Genomic DNA, 16493 nt, shown 5'->3' with positions numbered 1-16493 from the left:
GGAAACGAGTAGAAATAAAGTCAATAAGCCATGCAGGACAGCTGAATACGTGTCACTTCCATAGCTCGAGGCCTCCTCCTCCCTTCACAAGAAGTACCAGTTCAACACAGTAACACAGAAGACAGACACAAATAGGACTCTCAAAGCTGTGAAGACAGTGTGGGTACACAGTAATGGAGGGGAGAGTTACCTCATGTATCTATCACACACCTTGCAGGCCAACTCCTGCCTGACAAGTCTCTGTGGTGTTTCCCTGACAGGGTCTCCCTCTTGTTTCGGCACCTGTCGATCTTTTCCCCTCAGTGTTTTTCTCCATCCCCTTCTGCAGGGTGACTACTGTGCTCTGCTTGTCTTCTTCACATTCCTATTCATTATTCCATTACTCTCTGCACCAATTAAATGGATCTTCCCTGTGAGCCACTCTTTCTGAGGTTGGGGAATGGGGAGGGTACTAATACACAATTGCTTGGAAAGTAATAATGTAACAACTGTCATCTAATGAAAGACATCAACATCTTTCCCTGCAGCAATAATACATGGGGGATGAATTTGAAGGACATACAGTAGTTGTGGATAAGAGCAATAACTTGATGCCGGGCGCTGGTGCCTCACGCCTGTAATCCTAGCTACTCAGGAGGCTGAGATCTGAGGATCGCGGTTCAAAGCCAGCCGGGGCAGGAGAGACCGTGAGACTCCTATCTCCAATAAATCACCAGAAAACCGGAAGTGGCGCTGTAGCTCAAGTGGTAGAGCGCTCGCCTTGAGCTGAAGAGCTGAGGGACAGCACCCAAGCCCAGAGTTCAAGCCCCACAACTGACAAAAAAAAAAAAAAAAAAAAGAGCAATAACTTGTTCCTAACTTTGCTACTTTAGTTTCCATATCTACAATGGACGTTAATGATTTTTTTAAAGGGGAGACAACATTCACATGCTATAAAACTTCTTTCAAATGGAAAACTAACCCAGTGTGATTTTTCTTTTCTTAGGAGCACAAAGTTGGGCAACTACACTTAGTAGATAATTGCAGAATATTTTCATCATTTCACAAAACAGCCTTGGACTCATTGCCAGTCACTCCCCAGCTTTTATCTCCTCCAGCCCTAGCAACCACTAATCTGCTTTCTGTTTCTGGACTTGCCTATTCTAGACATTTCCTACACAAGGAGTCATACATTCCGTAGTCTTCTGCATCTGTTTTCTTCCACTTAAGCATAATGTTTTCAAGTTTATTCATGTGGTAGCCTGTATCTGAACATCACTACTTTTTCTGGCGGAGAAATATTCATTTCTACAAGTGGATATTAAATTGCACCAAAGGTTTTAATTGTGATATTTACATACATGCATATAATGTATTCAATCATACTCCATTACTACTTTATCCCCCATGTTGTTTTTTTTATAAGTCTTTAATGGATTTGATTATTCTATTTTCAAACAAATATGTAACAAACTTCAATCATATTCACCTCCCATCACCCTTTCCTTTACTCTTCACTCTTTCTCTTCCTGGCTCCCTTCTCCAACAGTCCCCCTTTTACAATTATGTCACACAGTAATATTAATATCCCTAGATGAATTACTTTTCTAATAGGGAAACAATTTAGAGTCATAAAAAAGCAATAACTACATGCATCTAGCCACGGAATGTTAATCCTACCAAGAAGATGCTCATACGGGATAGTAATAAAAATGATTTTGATGTGTAAACTATTTTTGTTTTAAACCACATATCTATTAAAATAACATAGCAAGCCTGAGAAACTTGTTTTCTTTCTGACTGAAATAAAAAAGTGCAGGAATCCAAATGACATTTTGCTGGGTATCAGATATAGAAATTGAACTGAATGAAAAGACAGCTGAGCTATGCAGGACATATGCACACAATTCTAGTTCAAGCCCCAGGAAAAAAAAATTCTTGCCTTTAAGATTTTGAGCATTCAAAGAAAATATTTATGGTAAACAAAATGAAACATTTTATGACATAAGCCCAGCACATGAAATATGCTGTGGAAATCAATTGTTATTTTAATCTTAAATCAATAATATAGTATATAATTCATCTGCACATTCATTAAGAAGAAAGTAGTTCTAAGTCTGTTACATGCAGGCCATGCATATATTTGTGTCCCTGAAAATCACAAAGGCATCAATATTGGTGCACACGCATGCATGAACTTTATAGGACAATCATTGCTTGGGAGGACAGACTTCCATAAATCAAATCAAAACTGACAGAAGTTAGCTTAGGTAATGATTCAGTAAAAAAAAAAAAAAAAAAAAAAAGGAAGAAAGAAAGGGAGAAAGAAAGAAAGACAGGAAGGAAGGAAGGAAAGAAGGAAGGAAGGACAGACAGAAAGGAAGGAAGGAAGGAAAGACAGAAACGAAAAGAAAACTCAGATCCTGAGCAGGGTACCAGTGCCTTGCACTTGCAAACCTAGCTATTAGGTGGAGCAGATCTGGAGGATTATAGTTTGAGGCTAGCCAGGCCAGAAAAGTTTGCTAGATTCCATTCACAAAATAACAAGCATAAAACGGGGCTGAACGGGTTCAAGTGGAAGAGTGCCAGCAGAACCAGCAAGCTGAGCAAGTGTGAAGGCCAGAGTTCAACCTCAATAACTCAAAAAAAAAAAAAAAAGGCAAGGAGGCGAGTTAAATTCTGTAAATGAAGGACTCATTTCAGACATAGAATTTCGTGTTTCAATCACACCGAGTGTGCAGTAGAATTGCTATCAGAGGCAGAGTGCTGGTGGTATTCTGGCTCTTGGTTTTACTGAAAGTTCTATAGGAATGTTAAGTTTGTGAAACAATGCATCAAGCTATAGCTTTACATTCTGTAGGCATTTTACTTCAATTTTTTTCAGTTTATTCTTCTTATATGTCCACATTTCACTGAAGGTTTTTTTAATTTTTAATTTTTATTGTCAAGGTGATATACAGATGGGTGACAGTTATGTTAAGTAAGGTAGTAATTACATTTCTTGTTACCTCTTCCCTTACTTCAATTTTTAAAGGTATTTTTCTTTTTTTAAAATAAAGCACAAGAGGACAGGTGTTAGTGGCTTATGCCTATAATCCTAGCTACTCAGGAGGCCGAGATCTGAGGATCAAGGTTTGAAGCCAACCTGGGCAGAAAAGTCTCAGTGAGACTCTTATCTCCAATTAACTACTCAAAAACTAGAAATGGAACTGTGGATCAAAGTGGTAGATTGCTGGCCTTGAGCAAGAGAGTTCAGGGACAGTACCTAGGCTCTGAGTTCAAGCCCCACAAGTGACAAAATAAACATAAAAATAGAGCAGAAAAAATCTTACACATTGATTTTTGTGTCTGGATAATCTTATATAGATGGGCCTTAGTGAAGGGCTGGATCAGGAGACTTTGTCAAGTACTAGTAATAAAAGTACTGGTCAAATCTTTTTTTTTTTTAATTGTGAAAATACCGTACAGAGGAGTTACAATTACATGGGCAAGGTAATGAGTACGTACATTTCTTATCAAGCATTGTAGACTCCTCCTTTGTTTCCCCTTCCCATCCTTTCCCATCTCTCCCCCCCACCACCCCAAGTTGCAAAGTTTGTTTTTCGACATAACGTCTTGTACATCTCATTGTTGCAATGGGTCCACCTGTATCCCTATTTAAACGATTTGTTTTTTTCCCTTCCCTTCCACAAATTATACCAAATCAAATACAGTGAAAGCAGGGGTTATACTGTGGGGGAGGGACATACAAAGCAACAAAGAAATATCTTATAAATATGTTAGAAACAATCGCAAGAAAGAAAAAAAAAACATTTGAATCCTTATCTTGGGATTCATTTCACCTAACATCAACTTATCTGACCTTTTCTGCTTGTCTCAGACATATACTAGTTATTGCAAATAAGGGAAACAATGGGACCTATGTTTCTTTGGGCCTGGCTTACTTCACTTAATATAATTTTTTTCCCAAGTCTTTCCATTTCCTAACAAATGGGCCAATGCCATTCTTTCTGATGGAAGCATAGAATTCCATTGTGTATATTTACCACATTTTCTTGATCCGTTCATCTACTGAGGGGCATCTGGGTTGGTTCCATATCTTAGCTATGGGAAATAACACTGTAATAAACATAGTTGTGCTGGTAGCTTTAGTGTGGTCTTGTTCGTGATCATTTGAGATGTCAAAGTGGCCAGTGCTTGTCTGAGAAAGCTAAGGTTAAGTGTGAAGAGAACGGGTGCTTAAGAACCTTCCCTGGTGACAGGAAGTCTCCACAGTGCTTTGTAGGAAGTGATTCCCTGAAAGAATTCTCTGAAGATGTCAGTAGGTCAGTTTCTATAGTATCATGGAGACCACCTGCTGTGAAATCTTCAGCTCCTTGGACAATCAAGCAATTCCATTTAAATGTTTTTGAGACTACAATGTGCCAGTAAGATTAGTTTAAGTGCTAGTTTTAGAAAATGAAGAAACTGGCATTTCCCCCTCCTCTACCCCAAGATTTCTCAGCTTGGTTTAGGCCATGAGTGTTCCCTACAGAACAAGTAATGGGGAAATTTTCCAGACCAAGTTATAAAACTTTGAAAGATTTCTGTTGTCATGTCAAAAGACAGTCCCTGATATACTTCAAATAGAGTTTAAAAATACTAGAAATCTGAAATTTTCTAAGAGCCCACTGGTGTTATTTGGTACACACAAAGAAAAACCATTTTCCTTACTTAAAAACCTCTTCCCAGGAGCATTAATGATGGGCTGCCAAATTTAGTTCCTTGTCCACAGTATCTATTCCTTCCTCTGCTTATTGATGTGAGGCCACAGCACTTCCTACTTTAGAATGCATAGATGGAGATATATTGCAGAGAGGAGGAGTTGAGGAATTTGTACAGAAAAGAACCCAGAAAAGACAGTATAATAAATAGGGCCTCGTGCCTTATGGAACTGAGAGTGTATTCACATGAACGAATCAATGGCCTGGGTCATGTAATGTGAGAAAAGAGAGGAGGGGGTGGTAGTCAGTGAAGAGCTCATTAGAATCACCAGGGAATTTGTTTAGTTTCAAAAAAATATCCCCTATGTTTTTGGTAGCTCTGTTCTAACCAGCCACTGAAAACAAGCCATCAATAGTAGAATGGATGAATAAATACTAAGTTGACATCTGTTTATACAATAGAACACTATACATCACTGAAAATGGATTCAGTACTAGTACGTGCATTATGGAAAAAAGCCTTACACAAAAGAATGCATAGGGCAGAATTTCTATAAAGTACAGAAGCAGGCAAAATTCATCTATCTTAGCAGGGTAGTAAGAGTATAAACAGGGCTTTTTGGTGCTGGTAATGTTCTATCACTATGTGGTTTGTAGATGTGTTGTAAAAATGCTTATGATTTGTGAATTTTTTTGAACTAGAAGATACATTTCAATAAAGCCTAATGTTGATCTACCAAAACTATAAGGCAGTAAGTTCTTCTCAAGGAATCCCACTCAATGTACAGCCAAAGTGGAGAATGGCTTACATTGCTAGGAATATTGGAGCCAGTCCTACCACCCTTTGGGAACAATTGCTGAATTTTTCAGAAATGGACAATCACATCAAGTAGTGTCAGTATTTAAAATTATATAAACTTAAAAATTAAACAAACTACAGTCAGGATAGGGTAAGGGATACTCAAAACGGATTGTTTTACATTTTACTATAATCAATACCTTTAATGTTTTGCTGGTTTTGTGCAACGGGAATGTTATGCAGTGGTGAGCTACGGTGTCATCGCGTCCCATCCTTGTATCCAGTCACACCATGAGTTTGAATGGCCACAGAATTTGGCCACCAGGACAAATGATGATTTGCTTAATTGTTTTGTTGATTGTGTAGGCTTAGGAAAATAATTTTTAAAATTCAATAATGCAGAATATATTTTGAAATGTGATAAATAACTGTTACATTGTAAATAGTCCATTTGACAAAAATATCCTCCTAGAGTTAAAGGAAATAACAAAACGATTATCCATTTTGGAAAAAAAATTCATTCACATCATTGGTAAATAGGAAAAGATGTGGCATCTGACTGTCATTCAGCTTCTATTTTCTTATTCATCAACACAGAAGAACATATTAGCCAGCACTTCCATGGAAACTCCTTTGCCAAGTGTACCATATGTTGACTATGGGTGAGAGTTTTGGAAAAACAAATGAAAGCTTTCTGTGAGACTCAATTAGCAATTTGCAATTTATAATATGCATTGTATGCTTTGCTATGTTTTTTTTAATGATATGCCACAATCTTTATGTAAGTAGCATTTGTGTATTTACTTAGGGGGGCTTGGAATTGAACCCAAGAGTCTTGTGCCTGCTAAGTACATGCTCTACCTCTGAGCTGTAGCATTTATCATGTACTTAGGCACGTATATGCATTCTTTTATTCCCACTGTTGAGCTTGCTGATCTGCCAGCACATAAATGTCTACATTCCTTCCATGTTTAAGATTCCATGACTCTCTGTTATGGCTTAAGAAACAAGCAAACAAAATAAGGTGAGAGTCTGATTAGCGCATTTGCGGAGTGAGCTTTGGCATAAGATCAGTAACAACTCTACTTTGAAACCTCAGCAACTCACAGGGTCATCAGCAGTAGAGTTGAGATCAGTCATGCACTTGTAAGAAATCCATAATCTCAGGATCCACCTCACAAGTCCTGAATCAGGATCTACCTTTTAACAAGATACTTATTCTTGCTCCCGTGAATTAATATGGTTTGTGCTTTCCTTGGTGAAAACTGAAACTTATCTAAGAACGAATCCAAAATTAGTAACAAGATTAAGGATAATCTTGGGTGGGTGCTGTTGGTTCATCTGGGTAATGCTATTAGGAAGCTGCTGGGAGAAGAAGCTGAGATGTCAGGGATCAAGGATGGAAGCCAGCCTTGGTAGGCAAATCCCAGAGACTTTCATCTCCAATTAAGCAGCAAAAAAAGCTGGAAGTAGAAGCATGGCTCAAGTAGAAGAGTGCCAGCCTTGAGCGGAATGGGGAGAAAAACAATCTGAAACAATCTAGCAATGACTGATTTCTAAGCATCCTGTATAGCACCATAAAAATACCTAATGGCCAGCTAGGTATTTGCCAAATGTTAACTAAGAAAGGAGCTGTGCTACCACGAAAATTTAAGCCTATTTGACACCACCTGGTTGTTAATAAAAGAAGAAACAGGTACAACTAGGAACAACAACCAGACCAGTGTCTTTCCCCCATGTCTAGGATGCACAGGATATCCTGCCAGAGGCTGGCTTCCAAAAGTCCAAAAGCAGAACAGCAGAGCCACAAGATAAAGCAGGATAACTGGGGAGCAGAGTGTGATGAAACGCTTCCCAGAGGTGCAATTTAGGCCAGGCTAGTTATAAAGTGCTGAGGGTGAAGGGGGAAATGGTAGTGTTTATGCTTTCCCCATCAGTGCCCATGTCAGCAGCACGTTCTGAGAAGAGACAGCAGACCTTGGCAGGCGACACTTGGTTCAAATAAAGGCAGAGACATATCATATGCTTCAAAATTGAAAACCAGAGTTTTCTACTAGCAATAACATTCTCTGGAAATATTTCTCGGTTATTTGACTGGAGATATAATAGCTCCTTCAAGATGCAAAGGTCTATGGGAAGAACACATTAGATACCTAACGAGTATCTGAAAGGAAATGAGAGGCACAAATCTTTGAGGGAAGCATGTTATTAGTTTGTGGTAGAAACTGAAGCAATAAAAGAAGCCAAGTAAAACTGGCCACCCTTGAATGCAAGGAAAACAAATGGAATTGTGACTGGGCTACTGGTGCCCAGAGAGACTACTAGGCTGATTTTTCTCAAGAAAAAAAAAAAAGATTACTACAACCATGCTTGGAATATCGGAACTCAATGCCAGTAAATAGGTTACAACTTTTCCTTCTAGGATACTCTAACAAGAGAACTAACTTTATTGTGTACCTACAATGTGCTTTGCATGTGTGATTTTCACACCAGTTTCATAATGCTCTGAGGGAGGTAACGCTGTTCCCATTGCAGGTCAAGGAAATGAAATTCAAAGTAGGCCCTCCAAAACACATAGCCAATAGAAACACAGAACTAAGCGGAAATGTCAAAGGAGGCATGGTGAATTTGTCCAAAGTACGGTTTATGCAAGCATGAATATAGAATAATGCAATCTCCTAAAAATTGTGAAAAGGTTGGGAGAAGAAATTAAAAGTAATAGAATGATGGGTTTGATCAATGCACATTATATACATGTAAGATTTCACAATTGAACCTTTCTATATAAAAAATATATGCCAGTTAAAAACAAAATGTTTTTTTAACAACAACAACAACAACAACAACATTAAAGTTCCCCAGGGATCGGTCAGCTGAGAACACTTGGAAAGGATCAGAGTATGGGCTGCTATGTTTTGAAGAGGAGAAAAGACTGCTCTGTGTTCACCCACTTGAAGATAAGGAAGGTTCCTCCTAGCACCAGGCTATCTCCATCCTGCTGGAATCCTCTTATCATCCTTTTTCTGGATGTGCCTTAGGTTTCAAATGTATTTCAGACTTACTTGTAATTTAGGCTATGTTGTAGGGTTCAGACAACTTGGCACTTTTCAGATCGTGTTATGTAATGGAATGGAGCCTGGGCTGGAAACCTGGGTTCAGTTCAGGAGATGTCACTTATTAACCACAAATGTGGTCAAGTTTCATCACTCCCTGGGTGCCAGGGTTTTGGCATCTGCCTGTGACTAAACCAAGTACCCCAAGAAATTTCCTGGTTCCAGGATTCAAGTCTTGTCAACTCAACTGTTTAAGACTGTGACTTCTAACTTCTAGTTGGCTTAACAATTTGTCTAAAGAAGACTGCTAAGTCGTTCATACTCATTATTTATATAATAGTATATATATACATATATATCTAAACACACATATATGTATATATACATATATGTTATGTAGTTATAACTACGTATTATTTAACTCCAAAACTATCTGCAAGTGTAACCTGGAATAAGATGATTTGAAATGTTTTTTTTTTAATAGAACAAATATTTATTCAAGTTCTTAGATCTGGATATAAATCCAGATCTTTTTTATGTCCAGATCTTTCCTTTTACATCTTTAACAGAGCACCTCTGATTTCCATTTTTTTTTCTTCTGTAAAATTAGAATTGAGAATGAATATTAGCTGCACTTTAGTAAAACGTCCGGCATCCAGGAGGAGCCTAAGTCGTCCTGTGGTTTTGCTTTTGTTTTTATCACAAGGGTCCTTAGGTGTGACCCCCTTGAACCCTTGAAATGGAAAGCAATTCAAAGAAAATCCCTCCATAGAAGAATGCAGCCTGAGATCACCACCTCATTAATTTCAGGCATTTTTCTTCATTAACTTGTGTCCATACAATAAATAAACTCAGGGGCAGAGTGGAGACCTATTGGACCCTCTGTCTCTCGCTGTTTCTCTCTGTGTGTCACTCTCTGTCTCTCCCTCCCTCTGTCTCTGTCTCTGGCTCTGCCTTCCCTCCCCCCACCCCCCTGTAAGCTGGCTATTTTACCCTTTAGTGGATAAAACCAATAAGAGGCATATGGAGATATCTGATGGCCCAGCTGGAGGGAGCAGTTGAAGACAGGAGTGTTCCTAGTCATCTAGAAAGAGGCACTCTCGTGCTCATTTTTGGTTTTCAGTGTCTTTATTGGTCCATATCCTTTCCTGCCCCATGTGTATTAGATACAAAAGTGCCAGGAAGAGGAGGACGTAACTTCATTTATGAACTCAAAAATCAAACCAATATATGAACAGCCCATCTATTTGAATGACTGACTTTTGCCTGCCAAATTTCTTTTGTCTCCCTTGTCTTCTCCCCTCTCATTTTCTGCTCTTTTCTACAATACTCTTTTTAGGACTTATCTTTCCTTCCCTCTCCAAGTTTTATTTTGGTGTTGTGAGGTTGGTGGGAAGGCAGTACAAATACAAGACAGTACAAATACAAGGATTAGATTCAAATCACCTGCATACTGTAAATTCAGCTATGCAAAGGCAAAGGAAGGCCTTCATATCATGAGACTGAACTACTTGTTTTCTAAAAGATCAATAGAAAGATTAAAACATTTTCCCATTTACTATAAGTGAACTTATCAAGCAAAATTTCAAGTATTTCTAGCTGTTTTATAAGAGAAGTCCTGCATCGATTAACCGAAGGCTTCAATAAAGCAAGCAACTGATTGGTTGTTAAGTAAAATGATTGCCATTAAAGATATGTTAATCACCGTCCCTCCCCCCCACCTCTGCTGGTCCTAGGTCCTGAACTCAGGGCCTATGCCCTGTCCCTGAACTTTTTTGCTCAAGGCTAGCTCTCTACCACTTTGAGCCACAGCTCCACTTCCAACTTTTTGCTGGTTAATTGGAGATAAAAGTCTCATGGAGGGCTGGGAAGGTGGCTCAGTGGTAGAGTGCTTGTCTTGCATGCATGAGGCCCTGGATTTGATTCCTCATCACCACATAAGCAAAAAAAGAAAAAAAAAGCCAGAAATGGCGCTGTGGCTCAAGTGGTAGAGTGCTAGCCTTGAGCTGAAGAGCTGAGGGACAGCGCCCAGGCCCAGAGTTCAGGCCCCATGACCAGATCCCCCCCCACCCCCCAAAAAAGTCTCATGGATTTTTCCGGCTTGGCTGGCTTCAAACCTCAATCCTCAGATCTCAACATCCTGAGGAGCTAGATAGATTTACAGTTGTGAGCCACTAGTGCCCAACTACTCCTAAGTTTTACTCTGTGAGTTAGAGTATAACTTTTTAAATGAATTATAGATTTATAGTCATTTTTTGGTATTTTTATGACATACCATTTATAACAACTAGCTGTATATCAGTTGATGGTAAAGGTCTAGCCTACAATGAGATCTTCCTAATAAAGACAGTGCTCTTAAAGAATATAATCTATTTTGTAATGATCCAGTATATAACAACTTTTACAGGATAAAGCTCCATCAGCATTACAATCTCTTAAATGTTTTGTTTTGTTTTTGTTAGGGTTTTTTTGGTCATGGGGCTTGAACTCTGGGCCTGGGCGCTGTCCCTGTGTTCTTCAGCTCAGGGCGAGCACTCTATCACTTGAACCTCTGCACCGCTTCTCCTTAAATGTTTAAAATTACTTGTTGACTATATTTAAGCTTTCAGAGCTATTTAGTGTAAGTGGGGAACTAATGCATTTAAAAGGTATCTTTTTAATCCTAAAAATGATGTTCCTTAGTAATTTTTCTTTGTTCTATTTGTTGTTACTTTTACTTATTTTTTTATTATTTCATGTTTTATTATTTTAATTTTTCAGACTTCCTAAGAAGGATTAATGGCTGTTATAACTTATTCTACAAAAGTAAAAGAAAGAGGCAGGGAGGGAAGTAGGGTAAGAAAAGATGTCAAGTTAGATACAAAGTACAAACTGTCGTTAGCCTTTGGGTGGTGGTGATTTTCAGAACTTTGGTAAGGGGTTTTTCTACTATATTTCCAAATTTATCTAAGAGGCACCATTCAAATTGAGGTGCCAGAAGGGATCCAGCTTTTTAGGTATTATGCCAAATTATACTACTTTCTCAAAGGTACCATGTGGACACAGAGGGCCTACAAGTTTATTACAATATGTTTTCAGCAATGCGTCTTTGAGCTTGAGGTACTATAATTTAGTGGTTCGAGGTAACACCATGGCCTTTCCCTGCTGAGTGGAAATTCTACATCCTGTCTTTCCCCAGACTCTCCTTCACTTTATCTATCCAGACAAAGGGTGTTTTTGGAAACTTTTCCCCCTTGAATATAGGGAATTGCACAGTAATCCAGTCGAGTGGAAAACGCAGAACCTTGAATACATGTAGCATTGACTGACTTCTGCCTTCTAACATGCATGAATTTGATTTATTCTAATTTTTCATGCATTAATGTTTAGCATTTTACTGCCTTTAAAATCTGCTCATAAAGTTCTTAAAGCCAAAAACTCCATAATAAAAACTTCCTTATCTTTGAAAGTGGCATGTCAGAAAGTATTTAGAAAGATATATTTCACTGATTTCTCAGAAGAGTAGAAATTACTCTTGTGCAGTAACTGTTCCATTGGCTATTATATGGGATGAATGTACCGTTCAGTGTTACATAAGCTGCAATTATCAAGTTTTTTTTAAAAAAAAATTTGTGATGCTGAGCAGGGCCTTAAAATTGCTAGGCAAGAAATCTTCCACTGAGCTAAATCCTCAACCCCACCAAGTTATCTTAAGAAAGTCACTTAACCATTCTTGGCTTCAGTTTCCCTGTTGAAAAGGAATTTTCAGTGCGAGTTTATGTCTTGAATTAAGACAGAATTATTCTTTTTCTTGTGGTATTGGGTTATTGAGCTCAGAGCACCATGCTTGCTATTCAATCACCCTATCACTTCAGCCATGTCATATATCCCAACACAGACCTTTCAAAAATATCCTATTTATGTCATTTACTGGCCATACAGGTGGAACAAGTGATCTGAGGCTCTCTGAATTTTCAACTCTTCACCTGTAGTTGGGGAAATCAAGAGAGTGATTTCACTTCACAGGAATACATAATATGTGCGTATATACGCAGATATATGCACATACATATATATATACATTTATATTCCATGTATACACATATACATCTGAATAGTATTTGTGTATTCATTCTGCTTCATTTTGCTATATACTCTTTCTGTCTCTCTCCATACATGTGTATATACATACACTCATGAAGCCCTGAGTTATTTATATACATTTGCATATATATGACAGAATGAATATATACATGTACAGAGTGCAGAATGCAGCACAGTACTCTGACTTTAATTCAGGCTCAGTCAACTTTCTCTCAGCTCTAGAGACTAAGATTAGGAAAGAAGTAAAACCTCAAGTTATTGAACATCAGAATCCTCACTGTACGGTACCATCTTGATCCACCAAAATAAAGAAAAATGTCATTGAAAATGTCACAGAAAGAAAAATGTTATAGAAAGATCAAGCTCATTTTGGTATCATTGTGCTCATAAGAGAACATAGAAAACTTTTAACAATCACTGAGCTTGTGATGTTCATATAATTCAGTATAAAGATGACAAAAGTTAATGCCTTTTAAAACAAATGACGGAGAAAGCCATTCTGCAATGCATTCTCAAAAACAGATACAGGATGTCACCAATCTGTGGTCAGAGGTTTGCAGAGACACTGACCTGACTCACTGGAAGTGAAGAACAGAACACACTGCCCACGGCTGGATTCACCTAAATAGAAGAAGAAATACTTGGTAAACCCACCGCCTGTCAGGAGCCAATGGGCAGTCACTAAACATTTTCTGTTTCATCTCCTCTCATCCCCACAAGAAGGGGAAGAATATGTTTTAGTTTTTCTATGCATCACGTTAAAAGTATAATTTCACAGGGTCAAGTGCATTCCAAAACAGGTTTGTGTTTTGAAGCATTTGTGAAAAAATACTTTTGAGCATATGGGGAGATCCCAGTCCTCTGCCTCCCCCCACCAAAAAAAAAAATAGAATATAGGAAAAAAAACCTGATGGACGAAATTGGCACTATGGAAATTTTATCAGCATTTTACAACACAGATCATTGAAAGAGACATGCTAATCCTCCAAAATGGCATTTTCCAGAGAATAGAACTCAACCAAAACAATGATTGGTTTTCCTATCAAATAAATTATATTATAGAAGCAGTAATATCAAAATGTTACGTGTGCTTCGATTTCCTCCTCTGTGGTCACACACAACTCCATTTCCATCAAATTTGTACTACCTTCAAAATCTTGGAAGATGACAAGAAATATGTGAATTTAGAATTCTGACCATGATTCGATTTCCTAAAGATTTTTCAAAATCTTCCTCAAATGGATCAACTGGATGACTTTCCAAACAGGATTCATGGATCTCAAGAAACGTTTGTTCAGCACAATAATTTACTACTCACTCTACCTGTGGAGCAGTATGCAGATGCTATTTATACTGAAAAGAGCCTGTGTTTATTTTCTAACAACCGCTGACTTGCTCAGGCATCTGAAAAGGTTATTGGAAATGAAATACAGTTCCAAATTTTGAGCTGAGAGTTTGTAAACAAACTTATCCGCTGACTTATTTGTTTATTTTTTTAAACTATCTACTGACAGCAAAAGGTCTTTTGCAAAGATGAAAACTACTAACTTGGTACCTTTTTTTTTTTTCCAGTTTAGAATATGCTTCTTATAAAATATGCAGCACTAGTCCTACTTGGGGTGTGTGAGAACCACCGAGCAATAAAACCACTAGCTGAAGGGTCTGGCTGTGGTTCAACCAGACTTCCTGAACAGTACAGGTTGGGGAAGTTCAGAGTCAGGGCGACTCTTCTGGTCTCCCCTTTCTAGAGTCTGCAAGCTGTGGGTGCCTGTGTGCATGTATCATCCTTCATGCCTTTTTCCCCTCCCAGCAAATGCGTTCAGTCAGCTCCAGTGGCACAGCTTGTGTGCTGACGTACAAAGCCAAGTCAAAACCCTGCGCTTGGCACTCCCTCCTAACTTTCTGGCTTGTCCAAGTCTAAATATTGACATTGCTCCTCCGTGGCGATGTTTGATACCGCCGGGGATGGAAACGGCAGGGCGAACACTAGGATCTACCATAGACTTTTACATAGTTGTGCCTTCCATCCACTTCTTTTTGGGGGGGGGGGGAGTGGGGGTGGGGGTGGGGCTGGGGGTGGAGGTTCAAGGTTGGATTCACTCGGTTGCACAAATCCAAATCTCTATTCGTCCTCAACCCCCCACCCCCACCCCCAAAGCTGGGCACGGGGAGACAAGTTACGGTGTGTGCGAGCCCCTCGTGGCAGCTGCTACTGTTGTCATAGCAACCCACAACAGACTCCAGAGACAGCGGGGCGTGGGGAGGGGCCGCGGAGGGGGGTCAGGAGAGCCACGGTGGGCAGGCTAATGAACTCCCAGCGGGGGTGCGAGCTGCCAAGGGGGTGCCAGAGCCCGGCTCGCCAGTCTTTTGGCAATCCCCACCACTGTCTGGGAGAGAGAGAAAGAACCTTCTGGTGGGCGCGGCACCGCTCCCTCCCAGGGGCAGCCAGCCTGCTCCTCCGCGTGGTGGTGGTGGGGGGGGGGGGTTGGGGGGGAAGGGGAGGGTGGAATGCCTGCTGCACAGTTGTTGGGCTCCAACTTCGAGGTGCGGCTGGGCGGGCGCTCCTAGAAATCTCTCCGCTGGTCTCTGATGGGAGGCTTGTCCCCCTGGGGCTGCTGGAGAGGGGTGAGCCCCCTACCTACAGCCGATCGCTCCGGGGTGCTGCGGCTGCTCGGCACAGCCCCGGGGGGGAGTGTGTAGGGGGGGTCCCCACACGCCAATCCGCGGGGATGGGGGGGCGGGTGGGGAAGGGGGGTGGAGGAGCCCCCCCCCCCAGGCGGCCGCTCCGAGAAGTTTCACAGCGCGCTCACGACCCGCACCACCTACCCTGAAGCCGAGTGAGACGCCGGCGCTCTCCGCCTTCAGAGGGGCCGGGAGTGGGGGGGGGGGCGGGCCCCCCGCCCCTCAGCAGCAGCAGCCAGGACTGCGCGCGGCCGCGGGTGTGCGGGCCCCCCGGGCGCGGCGCGCCGCCCGCCGCCCAACTTTGCACAAAGGCAGCATGGCACAGCCCGGCCGGCAGGCAGGCAGGCCTCGCCGGGTCCCCGTGCCGCCGGCGCTCTCCCGGCCCGGGCGCGCGCCGCGGGCTCCCCCGCCCCCACCTCCCCTCCCCGGCGCGCCGTCACCCCCCCCCCCACCCCGCGCTCCCGGGCGGGGCGGCCGGGGCGGAACCCAGCCCCCGGCACCCGGGCTCCCGACGCGGTGGCGGCGGCGGCCGCCGATCGCAACTGTGACGTTAGCAGCCTCGGCGGCTATTTATATCCACACGATTGGGTTTCATTCATGAAACCGGGGCCTGGTGGTGTCTGCGCTCCGGGGACGCGGGTGGCAGAGGTGCCGGGGCTGGACGCGGAGCCCAGCGCCCCCTCCTCCCCACCCCGGGGCGGGGGGTCCCGGACGCACATGCGCAGAGCCTGGGAAGGGGAGGGGGGCAGCCCCTGGCCCTTCGGCTAAGCGGCCTCGCCGGGGGTCAGAGACACCTGTACCCCCCCCAATCCCCACTGCCCTCCAGTCCCCCCCATCCCACCCGTCCCTCCGCACGTTGGCTAGCCCTTTGTCCCAGCTGGTGGAAAAGTAAGTTGGGCCACTAACCGGCTGGGCAGCATGCTTTTCTTCCCCCTACGAACTGACCGGCCGCGGACTCCGAGGGAGGACATTGGCTTTTGTTTCAAAACCCGAGCCCAGCTGCTGACTAAGGGCTGAGTTAGCCCAGCCTCCTCCTCCCCCGGGCGGCTGCACGTGCTGGCCGGCTCCCCCACCCCACCCCCCAACCTTCTCGGTTACCTTCCCACCGCCACGGGGCTCCTGGGGTCCCCCTCCCCACACCTCCAGAAGGGAAGGGGACGTAAAGGACACGCCCCTGCCCGCCCCCCCGTCCCA

General features: G+C 42.1%; 1 protein-coding gene across 11 annotated transcripts in view; it reads right to left on the bottom strand.

Moving 5' to 3' along the window:
- Rhobtb1 (Rho related BTB domain containing 1) overlaps window positions 1-16493 on the bottom strand; it is a 129086-nt gene that overhangs the window by 53476 nt on the left and 59117 nt on the right. For 7 of the 11 annotated variants that reach the window (XM_070021033.1, XM_070021036.1, XM_070021035.1 and 4 more), the window contains one exon: window positions 13188-13238. The exons of 1 other annotated variant lie outside the window; for it this stretch is intronic. The gene's annotated coding sequence lies outside the window, so the exon portion shown is untranslated. Of the gene's footprint in view, window positions 1-5681; window positions 5756-13187; window positions 13239-15443; window positions 15658-16205; window positions 16250-16493 lie in introns of those variants that run through there. 3 more of the 11 variants (XM_070021039.1, XM_070021038.1, XM_070021043.1) reach the window with 3 other exon arrangements.

Source organism: Dipodomys merriami, unplaced genomic scaffold, assembly GCF_024711535.1.
Source record: "Dipodomys merriami isolate MVZ:Mamm:240054 unplaced genomic scaffold, mDipMer1.0.p SCAF_14, whole genome shotgun sequence".
In the NCBI taxonomy this organism is placed as follows: Eukaryota; Metazoa; Chordata; class Mammalia; order Rodentia; family Heteromyidae; genus Dipodomys; species Dipodomys merriami.
The sequence above is the reverse complement of the archived record's forward strand: the minus strand, read 5'-3'. Positions and strand labels throughout refer to the sequence as shown.